Source organism: Schistocerca nitens, chromosome 4 (genome assembly GCF_023898315.1).
Source record: "Schistocerca nitens isolate TAMUIC-IGC-003100 chromosome 4, iqSchNite1.1, whole genome shotgun sequence".
In the NCBI taxonomy this organism is placed as follows: domain Eukaryota; kingdom Metazoa; phylum Arthropoda; class Insecta; order Orthoptera; family Acrididae; genus Schistocerca; species Schistocerca nitens.
In genome coordinates, this window is record NC_064617.1 from 218826987 (window position 1) to 218843145 (window position 16159).

Here is a 16159-nt window from a genome sequence, read left to right on the forward strand (position 1 = left end):
ACTACTTAAACCTAACTAGCCTAAGGGCATCACACACATCCATGCCCGAGGCAGGATTCGAACCTGCGACCGTAGCAGTCGCGTGGTTCCAGACTGAAGCGCCTAGAACTGCTCGGCCACCGCGGCCGGCGACTTCTTTCATGCCATATTAAAACTGCTTATAGCTGTTTTATGGTGTTAACACATCGGGTGGTTATAATTAAAGTGCAGCTACTCACAAGAGGTCCAGCATGGGCTATACTTATTGTATGGCAGTAAAACGTTGTAGATATTGTAATTCATTAATGTGGAACTAGTTTACACGGGAAAAATACTTATATAAATGTTCCATATGTAACGGATTGAGGATAGGAAGCAGGTAGAAAAGGTCAAACAAGTGAGAAAGGTATACTGTTGATTGTATGATTAACTGCCGCATATATAATTTGTTCAATATGAGCACCAGAGATGTCAACAACATACTGCATCCATAAGAAAACGTGATCAACAGTTCCTCGCAGCCGTTCCAGTGGATCTGAGGAACATGTTCCTGTATACTGGCCTTTAGACCAGGTAGAGACCGAGTGTGCACCTGGTGAATGCTTTCTTTTACACATCACCCGAGCCAAAAGTCACATGGATTCAGATCAGATGATCTTGCAGCCCATTCATGTGGAAAACCTTTGGTGATAAGATATTCATCGAAGGTTGCATTAACCAGATCTTTCACTGCATGAGTGAGGTGTTGCCCCATCTTGCATGAAAACAGTGGTTTCCACACAACTGTGCTCTTCCAAAGCAGGAATCACATGCTGTACAAGGAGATGTCAGTAACACGCCGACGTCATGATATACTTGACAGGCTCTCTGGATTTATTCTCTTCAAAGAAGAACAGACTGGAAATAAAGGCGCTTCTGAATCCACACCATCATATACAGTGACGCAGTGGCTCTTTGTGCACAACACGCGGTTTAACAGTACCCTAGATTCGGCAGTTCCGTGTATTCACAAACCCTGTAGCATAAAATGTGCCTCAGCACTCCATAGAATACTGCCCAGTAGTGGTGGGCAGGAAATCGCGTATCTGTTAGAAATCGCAGTGACTGAGAAGTCACAGATATCACAGTAGCAACTTTACAGAATCTAACTGCGATTTCAGTCACAGTTAGCAGTCGCAAGTAGTATTTCACATTCAAAGACGTGAGCCATCTATTGGTCGAATTTAGCACTGCTTTCTGCGATTTCCGTGACAAGTCGCAACTAAGAGTCGCAAGTAGCAACTAGAAAGCGCGGTTAACAGTGCCATCTGTGGGTCAAAGTTCGTACTACGCCCATCTCTGCGGTACGCTATGGATTCTTAACTGCGATTTCCGTGACAAGTCGCAACTAAGAGTCGCAAGTAGCAACTAAAAAGCGCAGTTAGCACTGCCATCTGTTGAGCAAAGTTCATACTACGCTATTCGCTACCGAGTCAAACTGCGATTTCTGTGACAAATCGCAACTAAGAGTCGCAAGTAGCAACTAAAAAGCGCAGTTAACATACTTTTCCTAGTGTCATCTGTTGACCGACGTACGTACTTCGTTATGAGAGCCTTGTGCCTCACGAGATCGATGTGCTGTGTGTGCATATGAAGGGCTTATTTCAATAGTGGTACAAGTCCATTTTTGTTAATTTTGAGATATAGAGTCGTAAAGTTAAATGAGCGCTGAAAAATCTGCAGTTGAGATACCAGAAATATTCAAGCATATGGCTTCTTGCTAGAGATGAACCTTTATTTATGTTTGTTTGGATCACTAATTTTAGAAGCATTATAGACAGAAAAGTGGAGGTAATGGACTTGTACCACTATTGAAATAAGCCAAGCCTTTCATATTATATGACGACATGCACATTCAGCATCAGTTATGGTTGGTCAAATACTGCTGTGACTCTGAATGTATTATATTAATAAGAAGCAACATTGCCATTTTCTCCTGAAAATATCAAGTAACGTAACAGATGTGTTTGATTCTGCTTCCAATATGACAGTTTTGGTTAATACTCCACATGCCTACAGGACTTTGCAATGTTAACACAGCAGAACTCAGACATCTGTATAAGTGTAGAGAAATGAAAACAGTCATATGAATGCCTCACTTTTGTTCCGACACAGTTCAAGACTCGGGAGAAAAGTTTTACACCTGGTGTTCTACATGGCAACTTCACACACAAGAACTTTTTGCCGACACTACTACCACCTACATAAGTAAGCTTTTCCTGTGTTACTTTCAAGTAATGCACTTAAGCTATTCCTGATTTAACTGGAAGATCTGTACTTCTCACTTTCATATCAACAGCCTCAAAATGCATATTGTAGACTTCGGGATATGTTACAGGTCAGTGTCACACCAAGATTGTGGAGAAAGGGGGCGGGGGTGGGGGGCGGCATGTCGCTCTCCAACAAGTGTTTACCAATAAGTAAGTGGCGGAAAATTATGGGTATAGGACGGCTTAACATGTGGAAAATGAGATTTTTATTATTCACTCACTGTATTTGACATTTATTATTCCTTTAAAATCGCACAACAACTTCAATAAAACACAGCTTAATCATTCACACACTTATTTCACAATTGTTTCACTTTTAAACTGCAAATCCTCTAAGAGCTGTCTTGAATCTTCACGAGTCTCTCCCAACAGCCTTGATGTGGATAGATACGTACAGCAACCAGTAATCAGAGTCAGAACTGTGTCTGCAAAAACACAAGGATTATTAAACAATTTTTGCTGTCATTAATTACTAGAAATATAATTGACAGAGTAGATTGCTAATATTTGCTATAATGAATATCACATTTGCAAGAACGATCTCACTGAAGTAATTAAGTCCATCGAAACGCTTGGAAACTAACCTCTCGTCTGACGAAAACGGTCTAAAGACGCAGTGGCAATTTCTTCAGATCTGTTGACAATGATATTTTGAGTTATCACTTTACTGAGTGACTGAAATGTAGTTCAGGTACCTGTGAACATAACAATATATTAGAATTCATTTTCTAAAGACGAACTATTACGGTACTGTACGGCTACTTACATATTAATTACACTATTAATATTTTCACAGTTGTTTCTTTAATACAAAATTAAAGCCAACGGAAGAAAAAACGTAAAACATACTTGCCAATGACAGGTTTGTTGCGATGCAATTTTCCGTGTTGACAGATGTAACTTTTTCATACAGTAGTAAGTCGCAGAAATCGCAGGAGTCACAGAAATCGCAGAAGTAGCAGAAGTCACAGAAATCGCAGAAGTAGCAGAAGTCACAGAAGTAGCAGAAATCGCAGAAGTAGCAGAAATCGCGGAAGTAGCAGAAATCGCAGAAATAGCAGTGGCGGAGGGATACACGACCTATGTTCCTTAACTGCGACTCTTAACTGCGACAAATCGCAGTTAAGAATAACAGATACTGAAAAGTAGCATTCACAGAAATCACTGATATCGGAAAATCGCAGTTTAGCCCATCACTACTGCCCAGCCACATGTCATCAACTGATCCATGCCAGAAACCAAAGAGAAAATTCAGATTGTTGCTGCAGATCATAAGGTTTCAGTTGCTGCACTGTCTGGATCTTGTATGGGCGTCAGTCTAAAATAGACCGCAAAACTTTCTGTACTGTTGACTATGGTATGGATATTTCTTGTGACACTGCACGAGTACTAGCCAGGGTATGAGCTCCATGGTCAGTTACAACAACAGCAACCTCATCAATAAGTTCTGTGGGGATAAGATGCTTTCCTCTCCCAGGTGTCACACCAAGTTCATCTGTGCTTTCAACTCTCCTAAGAGTTTTCAGTCAGTTATACTCTCTCAATGCAGCACTGTAATTACTATTGTTAAACCTCTTCATAAGGAATGTGACAAGACAGATTAAACATTTATCATCCGGTTTCCTTACTGACATCTTTTTCCAAAATATTCAAAAAAAGTAATGTACTTTCGGGTTCTGCTGGGTGGGTCAGGTGTCCACTATACGTAGGAGTCGGCTACACGGGTAGCAGGGGCTGTGGGGCGTGGACTGGGCGGTTTTTTAAGTTCGAGGGTCTCGGGAAAACACAAAAAGGGCTTCAGTCACAAATGGTGTAGGCTGAACACAGGAAGAACGCAGTTACGAGAACCATTGGCGTTAACAGTTGTAAATTGTCGTAGCTGTGTTGGGAAAGTACCAGAGCTCCAAGCGCTAATATAAAGCACTGATGTTCAATGGTTATAGGCACTGAAAGCTGGCTAAAGCGGGATATAAGCTCAGCCGAAATTTTTGCGAAAACCTAACGGTGTTCTGAAAGGATAGGCTAAACACGGTTGGCGGTGACATGTTTTTTGCAGTTAGAAGTAGTTGAACTTGTCGCGAAATTGAAGTAGACACTTCCTGTGAGTTAGTATGGGCAGTGATCATTGTTGGCAACCGGAATAAAATAATAATTGGATCCTTTTACCGACTTCCCACTTCAGATGATACAGTTGCAGAAAGGTTCAAAGAAAACTTGGGTTTGATTTCAAACACATACCCGAATCATACGATAATAGTTGGTGGTGACTTTAATTTACCCTCGATTTGTTGAATACATGTTTAATTCCGGGGGTACGCATAAAATATCATCCGAAATTGTGATAAACGCGTTTTCTGAAAATTATTTCGAGCAGTTAGTTCATGAGCCCACGCGAATAGTAAACGGTTGTGAAAACACACTTGACCTTTTAGCAACAAATAATCCTAAGTTAATAACGAGCATCAAAACCGAATCAGGGATTAGTGAACACAGTGTTGTTGAAGCGAGATTGAATACTGTAATCCCCAAATTCTCGAAAAATAAGCGAATAATATACCTATTCAAAAAAGCAGATAAAAATTCACTCGACGCCTTCCTGAGAGATAATCTCCACTCATTCCAAATTAATAATATAAATGTAGGCCAGATGTTGCTTAAATTCAGAGAAACAGTATCGGCAGCAATTGAGAGATTTATATCAAATAAATTAACAAACGACAGAGCTGATCCTCTTTGGTACCCAAAACGGGTTAGGACACTGTTGCAGAAACAACGAAACAAACATCTCAAATTTAAACAGACGCAAAATCCCCAAGTTTGGCGATCTTTTACCGAAGTTCGAAATTTAGTGAGGACTTCAATGTGAGATGCCTATAACAGTTTCCACAACGAAACTTGGTCTCGAAACCTGGCGGAAAAGCCAAAGAGATTCTGATCGTATGTGAAGTATGTTAGCGGCAATGAGTTAAAATTTTAACTCGTTGGTTAGCAGCATGAAACAATCAATGACATCTCTGAGCGATAGCAATGGAGATACTATCGATGACAGTGCTGCCAAAGCAGAGTTACTAAACACAGCCTTCCGATATGCCTTCACAAAAGAAGACGAAGTAAATATTCCAGAATGCAAATCGAGAACAGCTGCCAACAAGAGTAACGTAGAAGTAAATATCCTCGGAGTAGTGAAGCAAGTCCTCTGGTCGAAATTGTATACCATTTAGGTTCCTTTCGGAGTGTGCTGATGCATTAGCTCCATACCTTACAATCATATACAACCGTTCGCTCGACGAAAGATCTGTACCCAATGACTGGAAAGTTGCACAGGTCACATCAATATTCAAGAAAGGTAGTTAGAGTAATCCACTAAATTATAGGCCCATATCGTTAACGCCGATGTGCAGCAGCATTTTGGAACATTATGAATTACCTCGAAGAAAACGGTCTTTTGACACACAGACAACATGGGTTTAGAAAACATCGTTCTTTTGAGTCACAGCTAGCTCTTTATTCACGTGAAGTGTTGAGTGCTATTGAGAAGGGATTTCAGATCGATTCCGTTTTGCTGGATTTCCGGAAGGCTTTTGACACTGTACCACACAGGCGGCTAGTAGTGAAACTGCGTGCTTATGGAATATCGTCTCAGTTATGTGACTGGATTTGTGATTTCCTGTCAGAGAGTCACAGTTCGTAGTAATTGACGGAAAGTCAAATAAATTACCACCAGATGGTATTTTTTGTGATTTTTCCAAGGCGTTTGATTGTGTAGATCATCTTCTTCTCTGAGAAAAACTCAAGTTTTATGAACTTCATGGCTTTACACAGAGCTGGTTTGGATGATACTTAACAAACAGAAGCAAAGGCTGTTCTGAATAATCCAAATACTGTCAGAATGGTAGAAAATTTTAGTTAGTGGGAAGAAATTCTGTGTCCACTCTTATGTGAATGATGTTCCACTTAAAATTCAATAAGGAGAATTAGTACTTTTTGCAAACAGAACTAGTGTTATAATAAATCCCATTATAGAGAAAGCAACAGATAAGATGGTAAAATGAAATTTTTCCAAAGAATCATAAAGTGGTTCTCAGAAAATGGGCCCCTCCCCCCCCCCCCCCCCCCCAAATTCTGAAAAACACATTATATTCAGTTCAAAACAACAAATAAAGTCATACAAACATTTCGTGCAGCACATGAGCAGGAGTCAGTAAATAAAGTAGAAAGCTCCAAATTTTTGGTTGTACATACTGATGAAAACTTGAACTGGAAGAAGGATACTACTGAATTTCTCAAACAGTTATGTTCAACTGCTGTTGCTCTTCGTTTAACTGATAATCTTGAAAACAAACAAATCAACCTCCTGACATATTTAGCATTTTTCCACTCAATAATGTCTTATGGTATTGTAGCGACTGCTACACGATGATACTGCGGTCGGCACGTGCAAATAGTCAATCATGTCAATCTCAAATGTCGTATAGATCAGTTCATGTGTGAGCGCGAAGACAGAAAAATATCGTCCTGACACCAAGTGTTTTCACCGCTTTGGGTGCAGTGATACACCTACAGCGATTTGCCACATTTATTTTTAGAATCACAGTGCAACTGCTGATTTTTATTCTTTGCTGAAGAACAGATTACTCTTGGTAAAAAACAGAGCTGGTACCTAACTTAGTAATGTAGTTTTGAGAGTTAATAAATCTGTTGAAGTTGCATCTCGTTTTTGGGTTTGGGGTATTCTCATGCAGTAATACATCCCACCATACGAACAAACAGTGATGGAATGATCAATGGCATCTTGCCTGGCAGTGTTCCTCCTGCCCTTTTGGCCCCACAATCCAATATTGTGATTTTCTTAGGCTGAAGCAAACTTTTCCTGCACCAGAATAACTGTCAATAACACTAAATTTCCTTTGCTCATAAGCTGTCTCAACCAGTGATGTGCTACGGAGGTTCAAGACGTAATAACAGTACCTCCAATGGGGAAAATATCTATGACTGATTAAAAGCGGAGCTCATACGTCGTGTAGCGGCTTCAGGAAGATCACATTCACCAGGTATAGGCTCAAGAAGAAATGGGTGACAGGAAGCCCTCACAATACCTTCACTATCTTTGCAACACAGTGGACATCAGCTAATTTCTGACAATCTCCTGTACACGATTTGGAGCAAATGTCCGCCATCTGGGGACATGCCATCATTGATATGCAGTTGGACATGTCACTGGATACAGTCGCAGAACTTGCTGACCGCATTCGAGATTCCATCACACCGTGCTCGCAGGCCACTACAGTAACTGTTCCTACCAGTGTTACTTCCATAGCCCCTAAAGTGTTGCGTTCTGATTACGATGCCCTAGCTGCCAAAGTGGATCTCTTAAGCTCACAGATGGTACCTTTGCTTTCGCATGGTAATATGAGCCGCCACAGAGGGCATAGCCAATGACTTCACATTCTGCACCAGAGTCTAGCTCTACATTTTGCTTGTACCACCGCAGATACAGCGTACAAGCCCATGCACATTCCCAAATGGGAACAGCCATTGTTAGTAGGTGCAACTGACTGCAACCCTTGAAGCCTATTTATAATGGAGTGGACGTCGGGAAGGAAATATCTAATAAATACAGAATCTGATCTGAGTATTTTACCAAGGAAGTCACTTTGATGCTAGAGGCCATGCAACCAGTCAGCTTGGCAGCTGCTAACAATACAGAGATCCCAGCTTATGGTACATGGTGTGAGGATGTGAGTCTAAGCCTGGGTAGACAATTTACGTGGAATTTTACAGTAGCAGACGTGTCTGGGGCGATAATAATCGCTGATTTCTTAGCATATTCCAGACTCTTGCTCAATACATCTAATGCCTGCCTTGTGGACAACATTATTGGTTGGACAGCCGCTGGAATTACCGTGATACTAGAACCAGTAGCATCAAGCTTGTGCAAGTAGCAGATGAAGAGTACTGCGCAATTTTGCAAGATTTTCTGGGCTTAGCTAGACCTCCGGGAGCATCACAAAGGTGTTGCATGACACTGTCCATCACATCAAAACTACAGATGGACCCCCTGTGTCATGTTGCACATGCAGAGTAGAATGTGGACGCCTCGCAATATCACTGGCAGAGTTTGACCTTATGTTGAAGGAGGGAGTTATTCGTATGTCATACAGTCCGTGGGTGTCAGTATTACACCTAGACCGTAAAAAAGGTGATGAGTGCCAGGGCTATTCCCAATTGCTACCCGGTACCATTATTACATGGCTACAACCACACTCCTCATAACTCAACAGTATTTAGCATCATTGACTGTGCAAAGGGCTACATGCAGATCATGGTCATGCCAGAGAACATTCCCAAGGCGGCTATAATTATGCCCTTTGGATTATTTTAGTCAAAGTTTATGACATTTGGGTTGCAGAACGCTGTGCAGTCCTGGGAGTGGTTCATGGGTTCTATCTTGCATGGGCTACCTTTCTGGTTCACATACCTGGACAACATGTTGGTATATTCAGAAACCAGAGAACAGCATTACAGGCACTTCACTTACATGTGGTTCTTAAACGACTGGAGAAGTAAAGCATGTTTTAAACATTGCAAAATATATTTTTGGCTAGCCTGGAGTTCAGTTTCTGAGCCACCACATATTGTCCTCTGGTTCTGCACCACTGTCATAAAAAGTAGAGGCCATATTACAACTGCCAAAGCCTACAAATTATAAAAGAGCTACACAGATATCTCGCGATGCTAAATTTTTACCAGCATCTTTTACCATGTACTGAAAAGCAGTAAGCACCATTAAATACTGCACTATCAGGCACAAAGGTACTAGGTTAAGCTACCGTTCAAAAGAATGAGAGTATGGATATGGCATTCAAAGCACCAAAATGGGTAGATGGTGCATGGCAGTTGTGGACCACATACCACTGGAATACACATTCCATAAGAACAGTGACTGGTGCTCACCATGACAGTACTCTCAACTTGAGTTTACAAGCCAATTCACTACAGACTTGTAGCACATTTCTGGACTGACCAACGTGGTGGCCAATTGCTTACCCAGAGTATTTGGTATTTCACAACCACTGAACATGACAGAGCTAGCAGGAATGCAGCAAGAAGACCCTGAATTACAAGCAATATAATGCGATGACAAAATTGCTAAAATTGCAACTGGTCAGCATTCCGTATGAAACCAGCAAGGTCTACTATGATACACTGCACGTCAGATCACGACTGTATGTACTCACCGCATTCTGCAGGGCGGTGTCTGATAACCTCCATAACTAGTGTCACCCTGGAGTGCATGTGATGAGTAAACTGGTGTTACAGAGGTTGGTGTGGCTGAGCATGAACAGAGATTGTCGTCGGTGGACTAGATCATACCCACAAGGCCAGTTATCCAAAGTTGCCCGATATTTGCATGCTCCAATATGGGCGTTCCCAGATGTCAGTGTGTGTTTTTCTCACATGGACGTGGTAGGACCACTGCCTCTGTCAGATAGCCGTTGCTACATAATGATAATGACAGTAGGTACATGCATTGGCCAGAAGCAGTACCTACTGATGACATTTCAGCATAAATGCTTGCAGCAGCTTTCGCATCAACATGGCTCACCAAATTTGGTTGCCCTCTCCATATAACAACCGACAGGTGGAGACAGTTCAAGGCTGAATTGTTCATGCAGCTAGCCAAGTTCTGTGGATATTCGCACCACAAGACCACGGCCTACCACCCTGCTAGAGACATACTGCAAAGGTGGCACCGAACATTAGAGGCAGCATTTATGTGCCACAGGACCACATGGACTTCTGCACTTCCCATTGCCCTACTTGATCTGAGGAATGCATTCAATCCAGACATTGAGACTTCAGCAGCAGAGCTTTTATACAGAATGTCACTGCGTCTGTTGGGTGTATTCGGCAATGCCACAAAGGTATCTGATGTTAACAATCAACTGTATCCTCCCGAGGTCCACTGTCCAGTATAGTGGACTACACACAAAAGCAATGCTTGAGACACAAAGTTCAGTATACTGTACCAGACATTCTGAAAAAAGTAAAATTGCAAAAAAAGTCCTGTTTTAATATGTATTTTAGGCATATCTGGCCCAAAAAAAGAGTACGTTCTAAATGAAATTAAAGAAAAAACCCCTTTGGGCCTCAGGAGGATAATTCCTACATACTCTATATGAGATAGTGGACCGCATGAAGCCAGTGAGACCCACTAGGCTTGGATACCACAAAACGTTCATGCGTAAGGATATGGACATGTGCACTCACATTATGCTTTGCACGGACACTGTTAAACCACCACCACAACCACCCAAAACTTGACCATGCCCTGTTCTGTGCAGAAGTTTGCATACCATGGACATTCTTGTTAATGGCAAACCAGCTACAGTTTCAATGAATACAGTTAAGATGGCCTACATGTTCAAATAAGTGCCGACTACACTTCCAAGGATTTCAAGAGAGGAGAAGAAAGGGGGCTATAATCCAGCCTCCCACTCTGGCACCAACTCAACCATTTGAAGAAGAACTTAGATGCACCACTCGCTCAGGAAGATATGTTCATTTTCCCACCAGGTACAGAGAAGACTTACCATGCTCCAGTCTTGCCAAGGGGGCTGACTGCTACAGGCTGATATTGTAATTGGCGCATGCGATAGTAGTTCATGCGAATCTCAAATGTTGTTCAGCACAGTTTGCGTGTGAGTGCAAAGACAGAAGAACGATGTCCTGACACTGAGTGTTTTCACTGCTTGGCGCTCGGAGACACACCTGCAGTGACACACCACACTTATTCTTAGAATCGCACAGCAAATACTAACTTTTACTTTTTGTCAGAAACATTCTGTTACTCTTGTTATAAAACAAAGCCTGTACCTAACTTAGTAATGTGGTTTTGAGAATTAATAAATCTGTTGAAGTCCTATCTCATTTTTGATTGAGCGGAAGTTTGAGGGCGGGATACTCTCTATAGTTTTATACATCCCTTCAATATCATTTTCTGACGTAACTCATCACTTACAGAGAAAAAATATTGATTGCACAGTAACAAATAGTAAGAATAATATGTGGTGTTCACTCACAGATGTAATGTAGGTAACTCTTCAAGGAAGCTAGGCATTTGAACTGTGCTATTGCAATACATGTATTTGCTAATAAAATTCCTGATAAATAATCCATCACAATTTCAGAAGAACTCATATGTCCATATCTAAAACACTAGAGGGAAAAAATTACTTTTATTACGCACTAGCTTAGTGCCCGCTGCTTTGTTAGCATAGACTGTATGAACTGCACAGATTTTTTGTGATTTTCTTTACTTAGATTTTTATGTTGTTCATCAATTGCAAAACCTTCTAAATTTCTTACACTAATTAAGGCCACAAAATCACAGTCTTTTCTGAATGTACTTCTGCCCAAAAAGTGGTTCTGCTATCTGGAGTCGAAGGTTTTTGTTAATCGTGCCTTTTGGTTTCTTGTGGTGACATTTTCATAAAAACTTTGATCTGCTAACTCATATTTCTTTATACTTAGCCAAGAAGTGAAATACCAGTTTTCATAGATTTAGCTTTAAACACTTTTTAATACAACAAAATATTTACTTAACAATTTTCATCTCCTATTTCACTCCTCCAATTTCTAAAAACATGTTTCTTATTATTATTTATTTCTGAGAGAGAAGTCAAATACCATTTTTCATAGATGTAGCTTTAAACATGCTTTAGTAGTTATTTAACAAATATTTATTTTCAAAATAAAATTTCAACCCCATAGTGATTGAATTTCCAAAAATGCTGAAACACGAATTTCTTTACTTCTGACTGAGAAGCCAAATACCAATTTTCATATGTCTAGCTTGAAATTTGCTTAATAGTGACATATTTTCAAAAAACTTTCTCCTCTATTTTAGCCCCTTAGGGATGGAAAATCAAAATATCCCTTCTTAAACAATGCCTACAGTATAAGATCAACACCCTCTATGAATTTCAAGGTTCTATCCTCAGCAGTTTGGGCTGGGGGTGGTTAGTAAGTGTGTGAGCCAGTCAGTCGGGATATTGTCTTTTATATGAGGGTTCTTCGGAAAGCAAGTTCCATTCGGTCATGATATTGAAACCACGATGAAAATCTGATGAAGCTTTACACAGACATGTTGAGCAGTGTTGCAAATATGCCCATCGATTGTGTCTTGTTGCTCTTTTCAGTTCTGAGCATACAGTGAGTATGTACAGATGCCTGGGAAATAGCATCTCCCGTCAAGCATGAGGGCTTGGTGAGAGATTTCACCTGACGTCATGCAGCCCACATAACAACTGTCAAGCATTCCTTCTTCATGACACTTCCCCACCGCACTCTACAGGTGCAATGAAGATGCTCCTGCAGTATTTTCGATGGAAAGTGTTTGATCACCCACAATACAGCCCATTACTGGCTGCCCCCCGAGTTTCATCTCTGCTCACATGAACCGCTGGTTTTGAAGACCCCATTTTGGCACACTCACAAGTTGCAGACCAGCAAAGAGTATTGGTGATTAACACAAGTGGCTGCCATCTATGATGAGAGTATTGGAAAGTTGGCACAATACTATGACAAATGTCTAAGTCAGAGCAGCAAATACTTAAGAGATGTAGTTGGAACGTGTAGGTAATTTTGCAAATGAAACATTTTATTATTTTCACAGTGGTTTCCATTTCATGATCGATTGGCACTTACTTCCAAATAGCCCTCTTGTACAGAGATTATTAAAGCTGTGAGTGGCTCAGAAAGAAGTTCAATATACAGCAAGAAAAATCTTTGACCATTTGCCCAACAACATGATAAATCAGATAAATCACACCTCCGAACCACAGAGTGGAGACTTGTGCATAATTTAGAAAATGCCAATTCCAAATACAATCGTCTGAGTAATGAAGTGGCACTGATATTTGAAAGCACCTCCTCAAAAAAAAAAAAAAAAAAAAAAAAAAAAAAAAAAAAAAAAAAAAAAAAAAAAAAAAAAAAGCCCCACAATACACACCAAAAAGCCCTGGATAACACTGGTATCAAGATTTCATGCAAAAGGAATCAAAGGCCCATACATCACCACAAAAAATCCAGACAACCACAACCAGCCAAATTACTATAAAAAAAATTGTAAAATACTAAGTAAAGTTATTTAGAAGTTAAAAAGTTTGTACCTATGCTCCAAAATTAATAAATCCAATAACAAAATCAAAACAGTATGGGAAGTGATAAGCAGTGAGACTGCTGCAAATTGCCTCAGTAGTTCCCAAAACATTGTTCTCATTAATGTAGGTTAGCAAGTACAAAACCGAGAGACTGTGGCAAAAATTTTAGTGAGTACTTTTTAAATGTTGCTGAGAAAACAAGACGAAATGGCTCTGTATAAGAAGCCTTAAAAATATTGAAAGATCATTTCCCAGTTTCCATAGAGCTGATAAGTATAGCCCCTATAACAGTACAGGAAGTAAGAAAAACCATTATTTCTTTAAAAAGCAAAAATTCAACTGGTGTCAACATCATCTCCAGCAAAATGCTAAAAGCCTGCTGCAATCAGTTCAGTGAAGTCCTAGCTCATATTCAATGCCTTTCTGAAAAAAGATATCTTCACTGACAGGATGAAGTTTGCTATTGTAAAGCCCCCCTATAAAAATGACAATACCTCAGATGTTACAAACTATCATCCTCTCTCTCTTTTGACTACATTTTCTGAAGTCCTTGAAAAATTAATATATGCAGGACAGTCAGTCACCTAGAAAACTTTGCATTAATTAGTAAAAACCAGTTTGGATTTGGAGAAGATATCTTCACAACTGAAGCTATATTTTCATTTACCAGTAACGTTTTGGAATGCCTTGACAAGAAGACATTGCCTGTGAGCATATTTTGTGATCTGTCTAAGGCCTACAACTGTGTCAATCATAGAGTGCTTATAGAGAAAACATGCCACTATGGACTCGGAGGACAAATGGGCAACTGGCTCAAATCCTATCTACAGGGCAGACAACAGAAAATAGTGTTAGACGGTAACAATATGCAGGTAGGAGGGGTATAGGCTGACTGGGGAAAAGTAAATATGGAGTTCCACAAGATTCTGTCCTTGGCACTCTGCTATTTCTCATATACACACATTAAAAAAAATTTTGCATCACCTGAGTTCTGAGAGTTCCGGAACCTGTACAGATAATTGGAATAGAGATAAACATAAACATCATTTCCGCCCTTTTTATTGCTCACAAAAACCACATGTTGTACCACCACACAGCGAGACCTTCAGAGCTGGTGGTCCAGATTGCAGTACACACCAGTACCTCTAATACCCATTAGCATGTCCTCTTGCATTGATGCATGCCTGTATTCATCGTGGCATACTATCCACAAGTTCATCACGGCACTGTTGGTCCAGATTGTCCAACTCCTCCATGAGGATTTGGCGTAGATCCCTCAGAGAAATTGGTAGGTTATGATGTCCATAAACAGTCCTTTTCAATCTATCCCAGGCATGTTCGACAGGGTTCATGTCTGGAAAACATGCTGACCACTTTAGTTGAGCGATGCCATTATCCTGAAGGAAGACATATCAAGATGTGCACAATGGGGGTGTGAATTGTCGTCCATGAAGATGAATGCCTCGCCAATATGCTGCCGATATGGTTGCACTATGAGTCGGAGGATGGCATTCACGTGTTGTACAGCCATTACGGCACCTTCCATGACCACCAGCGGCATATCCGCCCCACTTAATGCCACCCCAAAACATCAGGGAACCTCCACCTTGATGCACTCGCTGGATAGTGTGCCTAAGGCATTCAGCCTGACAGGGTTGCCTCCAAACACGTCTCTGACGATTGTCTGGTTGAAGGCATATGTGACACTCATTGGCGAAGAGGACATGCTGCCAACCCTGAGCGGTCCATTCGGCATGTTGTTGGGGCCATCGGTATTGTGTTGCATGGTGTCGTGGTTGCAAAGATGGACCTCGCCATGGACATCAGGAGTGAATTTGCGCGTCATGCAGCCTACTGTGCACAGTTTGAGTCATAACACGATGTCCTGTGGCTGCACGAAAAGCATTATTAAACATGGTGGCATTGCTGTCAGGCTTCCTCCAAGCCATAATCCATAGGTAGAGGTCATCCATTGAAGTAGTAACCCTTGGGCGACCAGAGTAAGGCATATCATAGACAGTTCCTGTCTCTCTGTATCTCCTCCATGTCTGAACAACACCTACGTAAAGGTTTTTAGATTGCCACTAGCAGTCACAAACTCTGTTGACTATTGTATTACTTATTTATTTAGTGACATGTTTTGAGGGAATACCATCTTCAAGCTAAATGGCATTACAAAAACAATTTTACAGTAAGGTCATACTGATGTTACATAGCCTTTTCCTAAATGCTGTTACATCAGCATCAGTATGACCTTATTGTAAAATTGTTTTTGTAATCCCATTTAGCCTGAAGCTGAGGCATTTCCTCGAAACATGTTGCTAAATAAAGAAGTAATACAATAGTCAACAAAGTTTGTGACTGAAAGTGGTAATTTAGAAAACCTTTACATATTTCTTGAGTCACAGTTGAAAAATAGTCAAAATGGCTTCAAATTCTGAACAAAATTGCTTTGGTTCACTCCGAGATGCCTGGACACTTCCCTTGTTGGAGCCCTTCCTGCGGATGCGATCGAACAGCGGTATTGACTGTCTAGGCAAGGTTGAACTACAGACAATATGACCCGTGTACCTCCTTCCTGGTGGAATGATTGGAACTGATCAGCTGTCGGACCCACTCCATCTAATAAGCACTGCTCATGCTTGTTTGATCTTTGGGTGGGTTTAGTGACATCTCTGAACAGTCAGAGGGACTAGTGTCCTGTCC